The sequence below is a fragment of the Haemaphysalis longicornis genome, unplaced genomic scaffold, assembly GCF_048455015.1.
Source record: "Haemaphysalis longicornis isolate Haplotype H1 unplaced genomic scaffold, Haemaphysalis longicornis Haplotype H1 scaffold_9, whole genome shotgun sequence".
Lineage (NCBI taxonomy): Eukaryota > Metazoa > Arthropoda > Arachnida > Ixodida > Ixodidae > Haemaphysalis > Haemaphysalis longicornis.
This window is the reverse complement of record NW_027526460.1, coordinates 58,129,225-58,148,675: the sequence shown is the minus strand read 5'-3', so window position 1 is coordinate 58,148,675 and position 19,451 is coordinate 58,129,225. Positions and strand designations below refer to the sequence as shown.

The following is a 19,451-nucleotide window of genomic DNA, read 5'->3' as shown; positions in this document are numbered from 1 at the left end:
CAGGGCGTTCTCAGCGATTGCACGAAAGAAGTGCCCCGGGGCTTCAACGCTTTCTTTATGGAACGTACTCAGATAAGAAAATATCCATGTCGTGTTATGGCCGTGTTGCATTCAATACAAACGGTTAAGCGTTTGTTTACACTTGCTTCATTTGTCGTAAAATGTCCAAGCACACCGGCACTACGCTGACAGATCAGCCGGCGAGCCGACGCTGAGCAGACGACTCATCTCTTTGCCGGAAGTGCGTGAGAAAGTCGCCCAATAGCAGTATGTCTAGCTTATGACGAACATCTGGGAATCGATGACGTAGACATGTGAAGATGGCGGCGTCCAAAAACACGAAGGGAAGGGTGAGAAAAAAAAACGACAAACTTTGAAACAAAAATGTGAGCTTTCCGCTGCACGTAAAAGAGTAATACTTGGCACAGATGACGTTGACGACCCAATCTAACGATTGCGCTAGTTCATTTATTTTGCTCAAAACGCCTTTCAGGGCCCCTTTAATGAAGTGCTTTCGGCAGTCGATGTCCACCGCCAATATTTCTGGGATATTGAAGGACATGTACCCGAACTGGTGCAAACAATGTCTCGTGTAGAGAATGCTGCACTAGTGGATGCTGCCAAAATTAACGGAAAAACAAAAACCACCGTTTTTTTTGGAAGTAGGCAGTTAAGGTGTTAAGGCGGAAAGTAGCTTTATTATTTGCAATAAATCGATTGTTTTGTGTGTGATAATGCCGTACTTTATTTTGTTCGTTTCGGCATGCGGGGATGGCAAGGGGATTCCCGCGTATTGCTAACTCGTAACAATAAACTCGTTATATGCGGGTTCGGCTATATCGAACTATTGGATATTTCGAACTAATTGTGGCGCATATTGCAGTTCGCTATAACCGGGTTTGACTGTACACTATGGACCATTTTGAAGGTGTTTGCAGAGGACGTATATGTACGTCCGTGACCCTGAAAGGAATATTTGAGGTGTGTTTTCCTTGCAATGGAAATGGTGTAAACTTCCCTTATGAAATCCGCACTGGTTGTTAGGCTTACATCAGCTTGCCAGCAAGGCCACGTACCGTAATTTCACGCTGCAAGGCAATGTGCACGGAAGTCGACAACAGCAAGAAAACGTAGAATAAATTAAACGCGCGGGTCCCGCTGAGTGGCCTGGTGACAAACCATCTACTATAGAGAGGCGGTTGCTGTGAGCTTCATTGTAGGTCCGGTTATTCCGTCCTAAGTTTAACGACAACACTAAATTAAACCGAGAACTGCCAGGGACTTGTAGTGCAGCCTGTTCATTGAAAGTCCACCGTCCATCTTGACGGGGTGGAGAAATTTGGAAAATGTACCTAAGAATCCAATTTTTTTTTCTGTAAGTGCCCACCCACCCCCTTAGCGCTATGCTTCCCTTTGGTGATCGACGTCAGCACGAGTTCCACAGATATTCGCACTGGCCGCAGTAGGGGGAACGATCCCGGTTCGGGGCAAAGTCGTATCCGTGGCTAATGCGCATGCCGGGCTGGTCGGCAGGGAGTGGAGTCGTGTGCTGCGCAAGTGAACGCAGTGGGCGAATTTTCTTGGTCGAATGTCACTGTTCCGTAACCTAAATTCAAAAGTGATGAAAACGTTCTTGCCATTTTTTCGGAAGCAACCAAGACGGCTGAAAAAGGCCGACGTTAGCTTCGATACAAGACAGTGTAGCGACAGTAGGTGGTTCATGCCGAGGGGCTTATAAGGCATCACGGTTTGTAGTTGGGGAAGTTGGTGCGTCATTTAACGAAACAGCGTGACGCGCAGGACAAATGGAAGAACAGACGTACACAAGCGACGTACACTTATAATGTTTATCGAAGTAAGGCAAACTGTACAAGAGTTGTGAATAAGTTAGCCCACCATTCAATAGAGTGTTACAGCACTCCGTATGCTATGTCTGTTCCGTGGTTACCGTGTTGACCGGGACCCGACTGCGCCTGCGCGCGCAGGCCCGGCGAAGAGAATACCCCCCACCATATCCAATGCGCAGGCATGGCGAGCGCCGGCCCGCCACTCTTCGGGAACGAATTCGAAAGTCCCCAGACCGGTCCCGGTCAACACGGTACGCACGTAAAACACGGAGCACGGTACGAACGGAACAGACAGAGCATACTGCGTGCCAAAATTCACTAACAGAGAGTTTTAGCACTCCGTATGCTCAGTGTTATACGTGCGTACCGTGTTGACCGGGACACGACATGGCACAATGGCATTTTAGAGTAACTAGGTCTGCCTTCGCAACGCCGGCGTCGTTACCATGGAGACCACAGGTCGAAGCGCGGTGTGCCCGCTGCTTCTGCGTTCGACATGGTCTTTTGACTCCCTACGCCTCTTGTTGGCGTTGTAGAATCGAGTCTGCGGGAGGCAGGAGGCAGGGGCATTCCAGTGTAGGAGGCATAATGGCGAGGAATAGGAATGGCAGTGACGAAATTCCGATTCTGGTACGCCACAAATAAGTGGCACGCAGTTATCCCGACGCTAAAGCGATCAAACGTCATCGCTGAGACGATTACAGCTCAATGAACCCTTGGCATGGTTTTCGAGTAACTTTAATGCCACCCCGCGCCCTTCATCTGTTATTGTATGCCCCCAAGTGCAGATTCTCGAAATCAGGGAGACGGTGTTTTAACTTTTCACGTGCAAATCTGAGGAGTAGGTTACAAATCGAAAGCAGTACACTAGCCCCTTTTTTTAGAGGCCAATAGAGGCCGACCGATTTCTCATCGACCCAGATGCCCGTTACTTTTTCAGCAGAAAATTTAGGAGTCGACGAGCTTTTACGGAAACAACTTGCACTTTACAAAGACTGGTAGATGTGCCCTACCTTGCAATATTCACACCTGTACGTAATCACACAAACCGGACTGAAGGCTTGGTAAGTGTACGTTCTTGTTTACTCGCCTTTCTCCTTTCAAGACAATGCGCTGTGCAAATTATCCCCACATCCCCGTTTGTCTTAATCGTTTTATTACTCCTCGGTTACCTCAAACTGGAGACATCTGCTTGCATGCGTTTACCACGCCGCAGTACCTTGATCCTGGATTTCCCTAAAATTACCAGATGTGTAGGAAAAAATGAATGCGGACGCAGTCACATTAAATGCCAGTATAGCCAAGCCAGTGAAAAGACAAATTACGCCGTGCGCTTAAACTCTATTAGCCGGGTAGCTATAACGGCGACAGTTACGCCGGCAAGTGGAAGCACGTCGGTGATGTGGTATCGCTTAGACGTCATCTACGAAAATCCCACCTCACACACACATAAAGCTGGAATATAGTTGGAGATACGTGGGATAGTGCTCCGGAGCCTACACACTGAAGATGATCTAGTTAAAGCAAGAGGCTTGAATAAGTTGGCATGAAAGCCGTGGGATGAAATTGAATGAAGGGAATAGAAAGCAGTGTTCCAGCCAGCCGTGCGGCTGGAACACTGAACAAGGGGGACATCGCTTTGCCGAAAAAAGGGTTCGTTCTTGCTACAACACCCGTATTTAAACTCAGGGTGCAATATCCCCGCTGAAATGTTCCGTATATACGGAATTATGGGAATGCGGAGTCATTTCCTAGCATGACATAAAGCCGCCACAAAACGAGGAAAATTTTTGGGAAGCGCCTGGAAATAAAAAAAGTGCCCATCTGTGGAAAAATTTGACACCCGTTTTGTGTCTGTAAGATCATTAGAACCGCGAAACCATTGTCCGCACGAATTCCGTATTTACAGAGTATACGGAAATCATACGGAGATGATTTTGCTTATTATTGAAGATAAAACCCCGAAAAGTGTGCCAAACGTTCATATTGTGTGCACTCATAGGATTCCATTGTTTCTGGAACTAATATCTACTTTAGTTATGCTTGGGGCGTGACGCTCCGTGTGAATATTGATTTCCCATAATTTCGTATATACGAAGTGTTTCAGTATTGTCTTTAAAACGATAGCGCAACGAACGAATGTAACACTCATACGGGCGGGTTAAGGTCACTACTTTTTATCAATCAAAGCCCCACTTTTAGCAAAGCAAAAGCGTAAAAGCCAAAACAAAAACAAAGTTGCCACTAGTGCTCTGAAATATATGTGTCAAGCTTGAGGCGATGATGTTTGAGATAAAAAAATGGTGGTGTATCTGCTTCCCTTCTTTGCAACTGTGGACAAAAGATGGTAGTCGACTGGCGACCCGGCCAAGTAATGCCTCCACTTCTTTCCGCTCACCTCTCATGCTGTTCTTCTCCAAGGTAAACACGCTAGAGGCTTGCTCCAGTCAATTTAAATTTACCGGGTTCCACTGCTCCAAGCCGGGTGCCTCGATGCCAGCGCTGCGTACGGAGGAGACGCGCGTGAATCGAGGCACCGTACTACAACTTTTATAGAACCAGGTTGCCCTACGACACGTGTGTTCCATGCGGAACGCGGAACATATCTAGTGGAACCTTTCGTTACTGTTGACCTTTTATTTCTTAAAATTCCCCCAGACGCTACAGTGGTGCGGGCAACAGCAGGCGACGGAGTAAATTTGTTTTCGGTTGTGGATGTAGTGTTTTATATAATCAAGCATCCATGAACTTTTCAATAAAGGAACACTGCAAATATCACATAAGTATTAATTTTCTGCCTCGTATTTGTGTAATGTTTTGTTCTTGTTCAACAGACTTGACAAGTATAAATATCGTCACCGGATTTAGACGTTTACATTCGGCTGTGAGTATACTGCGCAGCTTCTGTTTCACTTTGGTAGGGTGGCTGAATCGAGTCACGGACAGACAGACGAACAAACATACAGAGAGACCAAAATTTGTGCGTAGCCTGCGTAGCCCAAGAAAGACTATCGTATTTAATAGGGAACGGAATCAGCGGGGGGGGGGGGGGGGGGGGGAGGGGAGGGGACGTAAAGGTGTAAAGGTACGACGTATGCGCTAAATTAAGTGTGGACACGCCGAACAACACGCTACTTCGAATGCCGCTTAATAACAGTTGCCTTATGCGGGTCCGGATGCTCCTCTGGATAATCTATTGGTGCAATGAAATTTTCAAAATGAACATCAAATGTTGCAGTCTGTATCAAAATATAAAAATAATCGTTTGCAATTACAAACTTCGTGGCTGCCACAGTGTAACGATTATTCATGCGACTGTGAATCGGGAAACGAAATCTGGTTTAATTTCAGATGTTCTCAGCTGCAAACAACTCTGTCTGAAAGAAATGGGTACGAAAAATTCACATTTTTACTGAGGACGCGTTTTCGCTAATGTAGTCCGCACCGAAGTGCTTGTAAAAGAGTAAAGAAGAGTGTGTCTAAAAAACGCAATCGCTTCTTTTTCTGTAGGAAATTTTGCCCATGCTCGGGGTGAGAGCGACTTCAATTTGCAGCTCGAAAAAGGGAGATTCTTGCGGGATTCTTTGCAGGTTGGTGTGCGCGCCTCTAGTTGTTTCGCTGGATTTCTATTACGTTACGCGGTTATCAAACGTAATCCGAAATGATTTACCCAATGACTACAACTGAACGATTTCGTATGCCAAAAGAAAGCCATACTGGCTGGTTGTCGTTTGCAATAATTAGTTTGTCGGACTTCCACAGACGTTAGAGCGATAAGTACATATTTTCCTGAACTATAGCACGTTATTTGTTTCCCGAAAAACAAAGAAAGTTGGCGGCCCAGATTGCTCAGGAGAAAATCCGTATCGTGTTTAAAGAAATCCCAATTCTCACAATAAATTTGGTAAGTAGGCGTGATGTTTGTAAGGGTTTTATAATTCTGAGTCAACGTAGCTCAGGAAGCAGACAAAAAAGGTAACACTTGCACTGTTTCCCTTCTTTGAAGAAAATGTCCACAGCAGTTAAAGGAAGACTGACAGATGCAGGCACCCGTTACATCTCGGCGTTTTGAGGTAAACTTCATAGGACACACCCAGTGGGGGGTTTAAGTGAAATGTTTGCCTTCGCCGAAAGAAATAGCGTAACTTCTCCGTAATCAGAGCCAGTGTCCGCTATTATGTACCAAGGCCGAATTAACAGGCCTGCACTTATAACGGTGAGTTTCGTTTTTTTTTTTTTTTGGCGTATTGCGTGCTTCTGCTAGTAGAAGTAGAAGACAGATAGGAGAGAAAACGACGAGCGGGAGGGGAAAACCTATTCTATGCCTCGACTTTTATCACTCCGTACTGTGGCCTATTGACATAGTAAGTTTTGCGTGCGCACATGTTCGTGAAGCATCATCGTTCGCCACGTCTCCACGAGGTTTCAGGCCGCGCGCTCAATTCCCAGGTCGCCTCAAGGCCGTGTAGCGGCACCAGCGTTGTTGGAAACGGCGCGCGGGAGTTCCTTCTGTTAACAGCACCGTTGTCGATGTGTGGACGAGTTGCGAGCAGGATCTGTCGCAGTTCGTCGCCGCCCCTCGCCATTTTTCCCGTGAAGTATTTGTCTATGCGCGTATTCATCGTGCACTACTTCTAGTTCAAGACAGACTGCGTGCCCCTCGCAAAGTGGAAATGTCCTGATGCATTTTCAATGCCACTAACCCTTGTCAGGTGAGTGCTGGCTTCCGCGAGATTTGGGGTTCGGATAGCTATGATAAGGTAGAAGAAAAACATTGTTACTCTATGTGAGAGATCGAATTTCACTGCTGAGTTTTATAGGGTGTAGAGCAGCACATCTACATGTTAGCACCAATGTAATGATCGCTGTAGGGGTAAACATATCGGTGAGGCTGCTGTTGAGTTCCACCGCTATTATCGATGAGAAGTGAAGGATTTTTGTTTGCGTCGCTGCCCGAAATGCGCGAAGATTATACTTTTATTGAAATGCGAGGGATACATCTCAAAATGACTTCCTATTTTACGAACCTCTGAACTTAAGCCCAATCTTAACGGCTCGATATACACTCGGTTATGGCGCAATTGCAAAAACAACAAAAAAAAGGAGAGCATGGTGGTTTGGCAAGTTTTCTTCAATCTTGCGTCTGCTCCTGCTATATAAATGCCGCTCTGGAGAAAGATGTAATTGGTCGCTCACAAGGTGCTGTATGTGATGCGCCTAACTAAGAACGATGTTTTAAAGCAATCCGGTATAATCTTAGTCGAACATTCTGCCATCTGAAGACTTTACTCGAGATTTAATTCTCTCCCACTATCTTTCTTTATGTTGTTACGCCATCAATACAAGGCCGCATAAAAATTAGGAGGGGATCACCGGAGCTTCTCTGATCATGGCCCCAAATTTTATTCCCCGAGAGAAGCTGGGTTTTTCCTGGCATCGGCTAGTGTTCTAGGTACGTTGTTAATATTGATTGCTTAAAGCGTCATTTTATTTCTTTCTTTTAAACGCACGCTTCTACTGGAAAGGAACGTAAATGGCTGTTTTGATAAGTTACACGTAACCGTGATCGCATGCTCAACAAATTCACAGGCGATGATCAGCTTGAGAGGTACATACAGCGAAGGATGATAACGTATAGCGGTATAATTTATTCCTATGAAATAACCCAAGATAACCGTTGAGCTTGTCACTTACGAAAGATGAGCACATGCACAGTGTAGTTCTAGCCCTTACGCAGGCACTTCAATTAAGGACATTACCGTTCTAATACTTGCAGCGAATTCTTGGCATCACTCGTTTCGCCTCTCCAAGTGGTGGTGGTGGTGGTGGTGGTGGTTCCAGTGAAATGGCGCGTACCCACTCAGGGGGATTGGCCAGGAAATGGGCGCCTTACCGAAAAAAATAGGTAATTTTTGTAAGGAAAGAAAAATATTTAAATTTCAGGATGAATTAGCAGTAGACGACTAGAGAAATAAAAGTAAGGAGATTAGAGAAAGAAATAAAAAAAGGTAAAAACGAACACCATTTAATGAAAATTGGAAGTAAGAAACACGAAGAAAGTGGTACAGACGAAGCAGTGAGCCGGGCGCGCATATACTTGACAAGGGAATTCAGTAGGGCTAAATGATGTCTACCACGGCAGACGGCCTGATTCCAGGATGGATGAGTGCAGCGCACTGCAAAGATCCCCGTGGCAGAATCCCAGTTCCTTCGCCCCGAATGACAAAATAACTGTAGCAGACAGCGGGAGGTTTAGCCGGCTGCATGTACTTTCTAAGCATCTTCGTCTTATCGAGGAGAACCGTCGGCAGGAGAAGAAGAAATGGTCGATTGTTTCTGGTTATTCGCAAAAGGCGCATAACGGCGACGGGGCCAGATTAGAGCGGTGCAAATAATAATTTAAATTTGGCACGCGACAGCGAAAGCTAGTGAGGGTGACTTCTATACGTTCTGGACGTGTTTCTTCGTTGTTGTCTATTTAAAAATGACCCTTTTCTCTTTTTCTTCCACTATTTCTGGCGTGTCTGGCACCAGTGCATGCAAAGTCTACAATACATGTTAAATTTGTTTTCTTCTCTTAGGCCTGGGAAGCACGATATTGGTCTTGATCACTCACTGAACTCACTAATGTATGAACTCACTATTGCACCCTGTTACCAGCGGACACAAGGCAGTGGTTACGGCTCTAGTTACCATTCTCACAAGGCCAAAACAGTTTGCTTTCAACGTCTATGCTTTGTAGGTCGCGCGCAGCAATGCAGGTGACTAACGCACGCCAAGCTACCAACAATGGCGGCCGGTTTTCAATGGCGCGCTGAGAAAAAGTAACACTTATCACACTGACGCGGTTGTATCGCAGTATCGAAAGCACCCGATTTTTTTCAAAGCAGCATCATGAAAAACCCGGGCATTTATTTTCTTTCAGAAGAAATATACAACGCCCGTGGTGGATGTAGAGGAAAGGGCAACAGAGCTTGTCAGGCCTCGTGGCCTTTTGTCTCGTTTTTCTCTTTCGCTTCACAAAGAAACAACTAAACTTCAAACTTCAAAATGGCTATGGAGCACAACGGATCCAGAAATAATTGTTATTTTACTTAAAGATTATGACTCATCTAATACAGCCACGGGCAACGCAGACTCTGTGGAATTGTTACATGCGGGCGGTCATACAAAACTGGGAAAACTCCCCCAAGATCACAGATACAATACCGACGCGGCTACCAATCCAACGTTCTGACTGAGAAGGAACAGACACGTTGGGAAAAAATTTTTATGTCGGCTAGCTGTCCTGCTTCCATTGCACCACAGCATGTGAGAAGCGTCTGCAGACATGCGTCAGCTTCACATGACGCTTCCTGTTCTTTCCAGGTCACGTAAAGCGGAACAACAGCCGTTCGCTTCGTGTTTCCCAAACCGCGTATTTGAGCGCAGCGCAGGCGGGTGTGTTCGTACAGTAACTCGTCAGGTTCCCTGAACGTAGCAACAAACAAGTGTTACCCACGTAACATTACCAGCGGCCTCGTGCAAAGGAATGACTGATTACTGGTTTCACCACCACTGCTGACCCATTCTCAAGTTGTTCTGAAACTGCAGTTTAAAATCACAGTTTCCCAAACTTATATAGATGAGAACCTGGTGCTACTGCTTACACGAGGTATACCTTGTGACCTGATGGGAGTCATTAGCTGTGCTCGGTAGTTTACTAACGGAGTTGCGGCTCTGTTGCCAGGTATTTTTTAGTGCAAAAACTGTGTCGTAATAACAAATGACTACTGAAATATACTGAAAATCGAGGAATGTTTCTGTTGGAAAGCAAACGCCGCAAATAAGTAGCACGTTTTGGCTGGCATAAAAACAGGACCTTCGGGTTTGCAATACGTAGCCAAATTCATAGCCATCGCGAATGTATTTGCTCCTTCAAAATTTCCCATTTGTAGTCCCACCATGCGGGCATTATTATTTAGCATGCCGTCGGGCTAGATTGCAGAAAAAGAAGTCGCCGGCACGCAACTGAAGGCAATTCGCCAGTCCGTTTGCTTTTTGTCGTCATTTCTGGCGGGTAGCAATGAGATTCTTGTCATAAAGCTCCTCCGCAGAAATTTCATACACATTTAGACTTGTTAGGTGTGGCACGCCTAAGGCCTTGCATTCTTGTTGACGCTGGCGACGTTCGGCTTTCACTTCGCGCTGCCTCAGTTGTGCGTCCCGTTCGAGATATTACTTCAGGTTCATGTTGTCTCAGTTATTTTTCCGCCTGTCGTCGTGTACGAGGTGAACTTTGTGGCGTTACTCTGGCGTATTGCTGGTAGTCTAGGTTCCTTGTTTTTCCAAACTACTTCCAAGCCATTCTTCCGTGACAGAAAATGTAGAAAAGGTGAAACACAGATGGAAGACTTAGAGTACATCACGCACGAACTCCGAGTGCGACGTCACAAGCAGCGCTCTCCTTTGATGCGCACGCGTATCTTGACATCGCAGGGAAATAGGGTTCCCATTTGCATCACGGTCCATTTACGAATGATTAAGGAATCGACCGCGAGCGTCTGCGGCTACTTGGCGTCGTCACTGGCCGAACCGCTTCACTATGCGCGTAAGAAGGGGGGGGGGGGGGGTTGGTTGGATGTTCATGTCTCGGACAACAGGATTTTCGGCACCAACGCCCGAAAGGAGGTTTTCGCTTGACGAGATATGCCAAGCTCTTCCCTTTTTCATGAGAATTGTTCATTAGTTTTCATTATAATTTTGTGATACAGGGACGTCAACTTAGCAGCTAATCTTTGCAGTATGTTCTTGGTTGCGATAAGCTACTTGCAGCTTTGACGCTCACATGGAGAGAAAATGTTTGCCATCCCTTCCTCAAGAATTTTGAGAGAAGGAAGCGCGAAAGGTCTCTAACATCAAAACTGCGTCAAAACTGCGTCAACACTTTCTCTAACAGTGCGTCCAATCTTCGCTGAAAGTTGGTCCAATCGGTCGTCAAACCTCCAAAGACCCAAATCGGAAACGAACAACGAACCCAGTCGACGACACATCTACGAACCATCTAAATGTATATTAATACGCGGTTTGTTGAGATAAAGGAATACTATTGTACTGTTTCTTCATGGTCGATGCTTGTATTGTGTTATCTAGAAGCGTTCCTTCTTCGCGATTTTACAGCAACTGTATCGACACAATGGAAAAAGCCCGGCTTTACGCGCGCACCGTGTGACCAGCCATCTTTATCAGAGCTGTTCGGTCGACCGACTGGTCTATGGCGCCACCGGCCTCACTAAGAAAGCTTTTGCTTTAACCCTTTCAAACGCTAAGTATACTGGTGTGTACATTTCAATCCTGCAGTTTTCTTACAAAAAGAAATACCAAAACTGGAAGTTTTTGCTAGTTTAGCATAATTTTGTATCCTGCGTCTAACAATGAAGATTTTACGGCCATTTGGCAGCTAGTTAGATTAATGCACCCGTAAACAAACAAAATGGCGACGTACGGGACGGCTTCAGAGGGTGAACTTTTTCAACTTTCTCCTCCTTTTCTCAAAAGAATTGCGGTCCTAAAAATAGCGGAACAATGCACATCCCACAAATATACACGCACGTGGAAGATTGTGTTGGGGTCAGTAACCGGGCAACTCATCTTATTTGGTGAGATGCAGAGCGTAAAACAACAAAACAATTTTTGTAGGTGGAAGTCACGAGCGGCGTCTGAGAGGAGGAGGAGAAATAAACTTTTATTGTGCACACCACAATGTGCTCAGCCTCCCAAGTCCAGGAGGCCGCGAGTCCGAGCTGCGTCCAGAGCTCGTTGCACCAGGGCTTGCTGTCGCTCTGGTGCTGAGCTGGTCAGCTCGGACTCCCACTGCTCAGGGTTCGGGGATGGGATGAGGTTAGGGTGGTGAGGACAAGAGAAAACAAGGTGGTAAGTCGTGAAAGGTATGTGACAGTGCGGGAAGTTGTAGGGGAAAAGGGACGGCGAGATGTGGTGTAGGATGGGGTGATTATAGAAGGTTTCAGTTTGCAGGCGGCGATAAAGGGTGGCGTGGTGTGTTGGGAGGGAGGGGTGGGGCGGGGGGTATATTCTTCGTGTGTGCCTGTAGTGGGACAGTATGGAACAGAAGGCGGAATCTGAGAGGGTTAAAAAATTTAAGCAGTTTCATTCAACGTGAAAGCGGTCGCAAGGGCAAAGAGGGATTCACCATACTGGCTGCGGCGTCGTTCTCCGCTTTTCGGTACCCCTTTAACACTATCCCACTATACGTTTCACTCCTCTCGATGAATTTAACCAAGGTTTGTTCACTGCAATTCAAGTTTCCCGCCTTCACTATACTCGCACGCCTTCTCTTGGGACAGCTTTAGCCTTTTCTTCACCTTTTATTTCATGTTCGGCCTGGAACAGCTCGAGCCGGAGTGTTTTTGTGCTTGCTTATTTCGCACGTGCTGGAGCCTTTCCGCTCCATTTTGAACGTGTCGCGTTTTGTTCGTCTACAGCGGCAACTTTATTTCCACTTAATGTACCTGCAGTTTTTTTTTATTCGCTAGACATGTATGACAAATGCAGGCTATGCGTATATAGATCTCTTGTTCGAGTATCGTCTGAACTGTTGGCTGGAAGGATCGAGGTAAAAGCGTGTATCTTTTAGAAGCCTATTCTTGGGTGCCTGACGCCATGCGACTGTGATGGCTAATTATCGTGACAGCGGAAGAGCTACGGGGAATAAGCCGTGCCCCTAAAGTGCTGTGCACTTAAAAAAATTTGTTTTCAGCTGTTATGTTTTCTCAGGAGTGGGGCACCTGTCATGTGCGTCAGTGCGCCGCCTTGGCCCCGACTGTTCTGTCAACCAACAGGAGCTGGTACGGTGCGTCCTGCACAGTGGGCGAGAGGGAAGGGGGCGAAGTTTGGTGTATGGGCGTAGGTTTGAGTTTTGCTCGAATTCTGGGGCGATGTGTCCTCGTATACGTAGTTGTGCGCAGTATTTACAGGTTTCTTAAAAATCGCAAAAGAAGAAAATGTGCATTATCATTGTTGTGGAATCGTGACAGTTTGGAAAAGTCAAAGCATTGTTTTAAATGCAGAGCATTTCAGTAACTCACGATGTCACCCGCGTTGACGTCCGTAGTCCGCACCCTCCCTACTATATAAAAAAAATACTATCCGGCGCCCGGTTTCGATCCCTCGACCCTGCGGGCGGAACGCAATGTACATGGTGCTCTACCCACTGCGCCACAAAGCCGACACAGAATGGGACGCTACGAACGCGCCTTATATCGTCGACTCATTCAAATTACTGCTGACGAGCGCTCTCTCGTCAGCAGTTTCCACAAGTGCAACAACATTAACGTAACGCAAACTACTTAACGTCGTGCGCCCCCGGAAATGCTCTGCATTTGATCGTGCCCCTGGCGAGGGGGATGTTTCACTGCGACTTCTCTCGGTCGCGGGACCCGTGGCGCCATCTGGCGGAGGCGCGGCACAACTCGTAGCACTTTGAAAAGATGCGGCGCCAGCCAGCTGTGTGTGTGCGTGCCGCACTTGTACAAATGGCGAGTGCATTGGCTGTTTTGAGAGCATAGCTGTTTCAGTTCAAGTCGTTTTGTCCGTCTGCTGTAGGTCGTACATTCCTCATGGGTAGGACCCACCGATAATTGTGGCAGGGGTCTACCTGAGGCGTTTCCCCTCCCTCTCACTCGGGGAGGAAGAGGGAGCCTCCAGCCGCTGACGTTTAGCTGCCGATTTCATTGCGCGAATCGTAGAAGTCTCACGGCGACTGCACTGCCGCTCTCCCATTAATGTCCCTGCCGTCACAAGAGAACCAGAGCTCCACTGTTTCCACAGATTTCACACTGGGTGGAACTGGGCTTATTTTTTTCATCTTCGTTCGGGGAAGCACGAACGTTATGACCTCCTCTTCAGAATCCCAGTATGAGCGCCTCGAAGCGTTGCATAGGAAAGCGTTGAGGATAGCAATTGGAGCTCCTCAGGGAGCGGCGAACGAGAAGGTCATACGGGAGAGCCAGTCTGCTACACTCCGCTTGATGGCGTCAAATAGGTTACTGACGCAGGTAATCCGTCTAGAGGAAACCAGTGCTGGAAGAGCAAAAATAAGGCGGCTTCGGTCAAGGACGGCCTCTCATGCGCACACTGCTCTTAACACTCTGAGAATATTGTGCAATCAGTGGCCGGGGAAACTTCCATCTCGATGCCGCCATGGTGTTACCACAGCCTTCAGTGTCAGCTACATGTTCCTCACATGAGAGTCAAGCGAAACACGCCAGTGGAAGCATCCAGATATTTGGTTCTTGAACATTTGGAGAACTTTTATCCCAATCACCACACCCCTTTCCCTACCCCTTCAGCTCAGTAAAGAACGTTTTTCACCACCACCACCTTGAAAGTTTTGCGGATGGCTCAGTCAATCCACACAGAGGGGTTAGGGCAGCGGCGTAAGTCGTTCCTAATAACCCCGCTTCCTGGCCAGCACGCCTGGATCATGTGGTGTCCTCCACCGAACGTCCATGGTGTCCATTGCCATCGCGGCTGCTTTGAAAAAACTTAATTCATATACCCCACAGGAAGTTGTAATTCTGACTGATTCAAAAGCAGCACTACAACTTTTGCAGCGTGGGATCCCCACACAAAGGGTCCCTCAGCGTTCCTTGCGGCTTGTGCAAGAACTCAGCAGCAAGGGTTTTAATGTGCGACTTCAATAGAACCTATTCCATGTTGCATCAAGGGCAATGAGACCGCTGATCAGTTTGCATGGAATGCGCTGCAATTTGCACCGACTGTTAAGGTTTCGGCCGATCGCTGCAACGACTTCAGGCGAATAATCGTAGAACATTTCAAGTCCTTGGGAGATCCCTATCATTCGCCTTGCGTCACAAAGGGACTTACGAGATCGGAGGCAACATTGTTGTACCGCATCCGAACGGGCTCAGCAAAGACCCCAGCATGGCTATTCAAGGTGGGCCTCGTGCGATCGCCTCTGTGTTCGTCATGTCGAGTGATAGGGGGTGTACACCAGTATGTAATGTGTTGCCCAGAGCATGATGCCCAGTGGACTGCACTGCTCTCAGCGATTCGAAAGTTGGCAGCCCCACACAACACCCTGGACAACATCGTCTTCAAAACGGGTCATTAGATGCTGCGCAGAGACGTGTCGCGCCTTCTACTAAGCTTTCTTCAGGATTCGGAACTGGCAAACTCGCGGTGAAAAGACCCTAACATAGACTAATTAGGAGGAACGTGTGCGGAGCAATTGCCGGCACATCCAGCCAGGCTAACCCCGCCTGATTCCACACAACAACCCCCAACACCACAACCACGAGCGTTATGCAATAGTGTTCGGAGTATTGGGTAATCTTACGGGGCGTGTTGTGCAAGCTGCCATTTTCGAAACCTCGTGGTCTCGTTGACGTAGCCTCGAAAGTTGATGTATAAAAAATGCGTTTGCCGACACGAAAAAAACTGGGCCGGTGGTCATAAAGTTGTGACGTTCTTGTGCGGTTTATTTGGTGTCAGTGTGCGATAGGTCACCGTCTCCGCCGAGCCCGACAAGAAGCGCCCACCGAACATCAGCGAAGTCTCCAAGCGTCCCACCCTACCTGCGCCTAAAGTAATTTTCAATGCTTGTTAAGAGCAATTTTTATTAAAAAGATTTGTTATTATCCTGCAATGACAAGCTCTTTGTCCAAGATAAGTTGCATGTTCACTGCTTTCTCGCGTGCATGCAGTCGGCTGACGGGAGTACTATTTGCGGATTTCATAATTACAAGGCGTCAAGGAAGGGTGGACAGGCTTAGCACCTTATGTGATGGTGTCAGGAAGTGGCCGGCCGTATCCCCCTGCAATGGTGCAAAAAAAACGCAAACTGTGAATTGGCCTTTTGCTCGGAAGCAAAAAATCTTCAGTAATTCTGTTTGCACGCTGCTGCTCCTAAATTATCGGTTTTTTCTGTTTTTTGTTTTTGGTTTAAATATTCTCATGGCAACCCGGATAGCAGGCGTAAAGTGTCGTAGCTGCATGGCGAATCTGATTTGGGGCTTTTAGTCACGATGCTATCGTGTGGCAGCCCGGTTACATGAACTTTCTCAACCACGACCTCTTGCAGCATTTCATTACCACACTCACTTGGTGCGTTCAATATACACTCGGTAACAAGTTATGAACGGCAGTAGCTCGATCATGTACGGTATCAGTCCGCCTAAGTGGCTGACCTGGATGTCAACGGGCACGCGTGTTTTGAAAAGACCTGGCTATGAATCCGTGATATCGTCTGCCTTTCCTCACATAGTTTGCTTGTCGTCGATGCAGTAATTTATAAGCATATTAAGTTCAAGAAATCACGGAAACGACTCGGGCTATGTTCAAAATATTGCTAGTAACGCACTACTTGCGCCGCGCGGAGTAACATCTGGTTGCGGGGATGAGGCACAGCAGGAACTTCCGTGGTTAAGAAACGTGGACACGTGGACTTCCGTGGCGTGGACACGCAGTTGTTAAGAAAGACTAGAAGGCTAACGGTGAAATACGGAAAGAACAGTGGAGAATCAAATACAGCCAAGGTACCCAAAAAAGAGGCAAGGCACATTGAAACGAATAAATGGAGGGAAAAAATGGAAGCTAAAACGTCGTTAGAGATGTACAGGGCTGAGAAATTGAACATCAGGAAGGAAAATTTCTACGATAATTCCCACAGCAGTGCTTTGCTTTTTGAGGCTACAGCAGGTTGCCTGCAAACTAAGAGTTGTGTGGGGAAGTATTCACAAAATGATGGGGTATGGGTGGTCTGCGGAAAAGAAACTGAAACTATGCGGAACATAGTGTTACAATGTGAGGGTATCCATCCAAGTCTACATGAAGGGAATATTGGGCTTCCAGAAGCCCTAGGATTTAAGGGTATCACAGAGGAAGTTAACTTCAAGGCTATCGAGGGGACGAAAAGAAGATTAGAATGCTGGTGGACGAAAAGCAGAGAGGGGAATATTGCCTAGGACAGTTACCACCTGTAACATGAAAAAAAAAAGTATTTTGTGCCTAATAAGCTTTTTGTGCCTGCCCTAAGCAGCGCTAGTATTAAACCAAGAGTGTGAAACATGGGAATATTAGTCCTTTTTGGTAAGATGACAGGTCATCACCCCGCTTCAAAGGGCAAACCAATAGCAATCATCATCATCATCATCATCATCGTTTCCGTTCTTAAGGTGTACACTGGTTTAGTAATTATTTTGGAGTTGCGTCGGCCCGAGGTCCTGCCCCTGCGTTTAGTTTTGAACTCACACATGTCCCTTGGCATCCTTGGTTCTCATTGTACTCTCTTTCGTTATTCATAACCGGCAACGTAAAGGAAAGCGGAATGGTCATCGAATCGACGTCTGAGTTAGGTGCCGTAAGTTGCCGCTTCAGATGACGAACACGAAAAACAGAACCATTACTCGCTTTTGTGACCTTCCTAATAGCATTTCTGCGTTGTGCCCCGCCGACATGCGCTGGGGCTTCCAATCCGGTCTGCACACATGCATTGCGGACTCTGGCTCTCAATTTACTAATTTGCCACTCCAAGTGCTTCTCGGCCTACCGACGGAGCCATGGCCAGAGAGAGATTTTAGTGTTTAGACTCCTAAGTCATTTCTTTTGTTGTTCTTTTGTGTTTAGTCCTTCCTTTTTTGTTTAGATTTTTTTCGTCCCCATAAAGGGAAATGCAAGTTTAATTCATTAGGACGGCTTTGTCCCGACAGCATAGATACCAATTTTACCGCAGGGTTCAAAAAATTGTCGATATTAAAGAAAATCCAATTCAAGGAGTGGTGACTCCCCAAACACTTCCTCGTGATTTCGCTTGAACGTCACATACTTTTTGTGATTGACGGCCGCCGACTTAATTTAGCGCTAAGAAACATTACAAGGCGATTATAACTAGTCATCTGGTTCCCTCCCATTGTATAACTTGAATGCTAACGTTGAGTTAACGCACTGAGAACTGTGTTTTTATGCTTGCCCGTAACACGTCACCTCTGCCATAATACATCCACGCAGCGCAAAATTTGAAGTTTTCCACCGCTTGTTGCATTTTTAAATTAAAAAGAACATTTCTGGCTGCAATACATCAGCATGAGCTACCCAAGGCAGGTTCTTTCAAATTAGGCTTCGTTGCATTTTGTTTTTATGTCTCTTTGAAGGCCACTTTCTGACTAAACGCCCAGTTGCATGATGCCACTTTGGCAGCCACTTTGGCAGCCACTTTGGCAGCCACTTTGGCAGCCAGCGTAAGAATGCGGTGAAAAAGTAGAAATTCCGCCCTCTTGGTCCCACAGACCACGACACTGACAGGCACCGTGCGATGGCCTCTGTTTAGATGCCCACATTGTTACCTTCAGCGGCAACTACGCAATTTACTTGAACACGGGCGATGTAGAGAAGGTTTGTTTACATAGCTGCTGTGTTTTTATGTTTCTTAGTGAGCCAGTTTTTAAAAAATAAAATAGATCACATCTTTTCAGCCACAGGAACCACCTCTCTAGGGCAATGGAGTTGTCGAATTCTGGCTGCAGTTACTGAGTTATTATCGTCCATTGTAAATAGTGGTGCACGTATAAAACATGACTTGTACGTGAAATAGTTCTATAGCACAAATATTTAGGTTCCGTCCTCCACCCCCACCACTATCCATGAGTTGAGAAGAGAAATGAACGGCGTTGTGTTGCACGGTTGCTACGAGTTCGGTGGTCGAGATGCCCAACGCACTTTTTGTGTTCAGCTCCCTGAATTACTGCGCATGCATACTGCAACACACATGAATGTATGGGCGTATACAGGGTGATCAAAATTAAGTCGACAGGTTTTTTTTTTAATTGGGCGCTTAGATTTACGTAAAGGCCGCCTCTACAGTAAGGTTAAGCGCTTGGGGGACACATAATTAGGTGGCAATTATTGATGTCGGTGGCTTGATTAACTAAAATTGAATAATTACCTTTTTAGTGGCTGCAGTAAGCAGGCATGTTTGTACTGAAAAGTTACACGCAGTCGTATTTCTACGCAGTTTCATTTGGCAGAATTTTTCTAGCGCATCCGTACTCCGAGATATCAAACTGAGAAGTTTAATTGCCTGTCTCATGATTACGCATGCTAAACAGTGAAGACCGGCGCAAAGCTCCTCCCTTTTGTGACGTGCCTGCTGTGCACGGTGTTTAGTTTGACAACGGGGTGCAGGCATAGGCAGAAGTGATAACTGGCACCCATTTATTCTTGGCTGACGTTATCGCAACCTGCAGTACTCGGAACCGCTGTCGAAGCACAGAGCAAAAGGGAGGAGCCTTGCGCCGGCCTTCGCTGTCTAGCATGCGTAATCGTGCGAACGGAAATTAAACTTCGCAGTTCGATATCTCGAAGTACGGATGCGCTAGAAGAATTCTGCCAAAGCTGACTGCTTAGAAACATAATTGCGTCGAACTTTTCAATACAAACATGCCTGCTTACTGCAGCCACTAAAAAGTTAATTAATCAATTTTAGTTAATTAACCCACCGACATCAATAATTACACCTTAATTATGTGTCCCCCTGGGCGCATAACCTCACTGTAGAGGTGGCCTTCACGTAAATCTAAGCGCCTAATT

The 19,451-nt window shown here is 46.6% G+C and overlaps 1 protein-coding gene across 1 annotated transcript in view; it reads left to right on the top strand.

Moving 5' to 3' along the window:
• Positions 1 to 6,111: 6,111 nt before the first annotated feature.
• LOC144153968 (cytochrome P450 4c3-like) overlaps positions 6,112 to 19,451 on the top strand; it is a 37,624-nt gene continuing 24,284 nt past the window's right edge. Inside the window, exon 1 of the mRNA XM_077685769.1 lies at positions 6,112 to 6,559. The gene's annotated coding sequence lies outside the window, so the exon portion shown is untranslated. The remainder of the gene's footprint in view (positions 6,560 to 19,451) is intronic.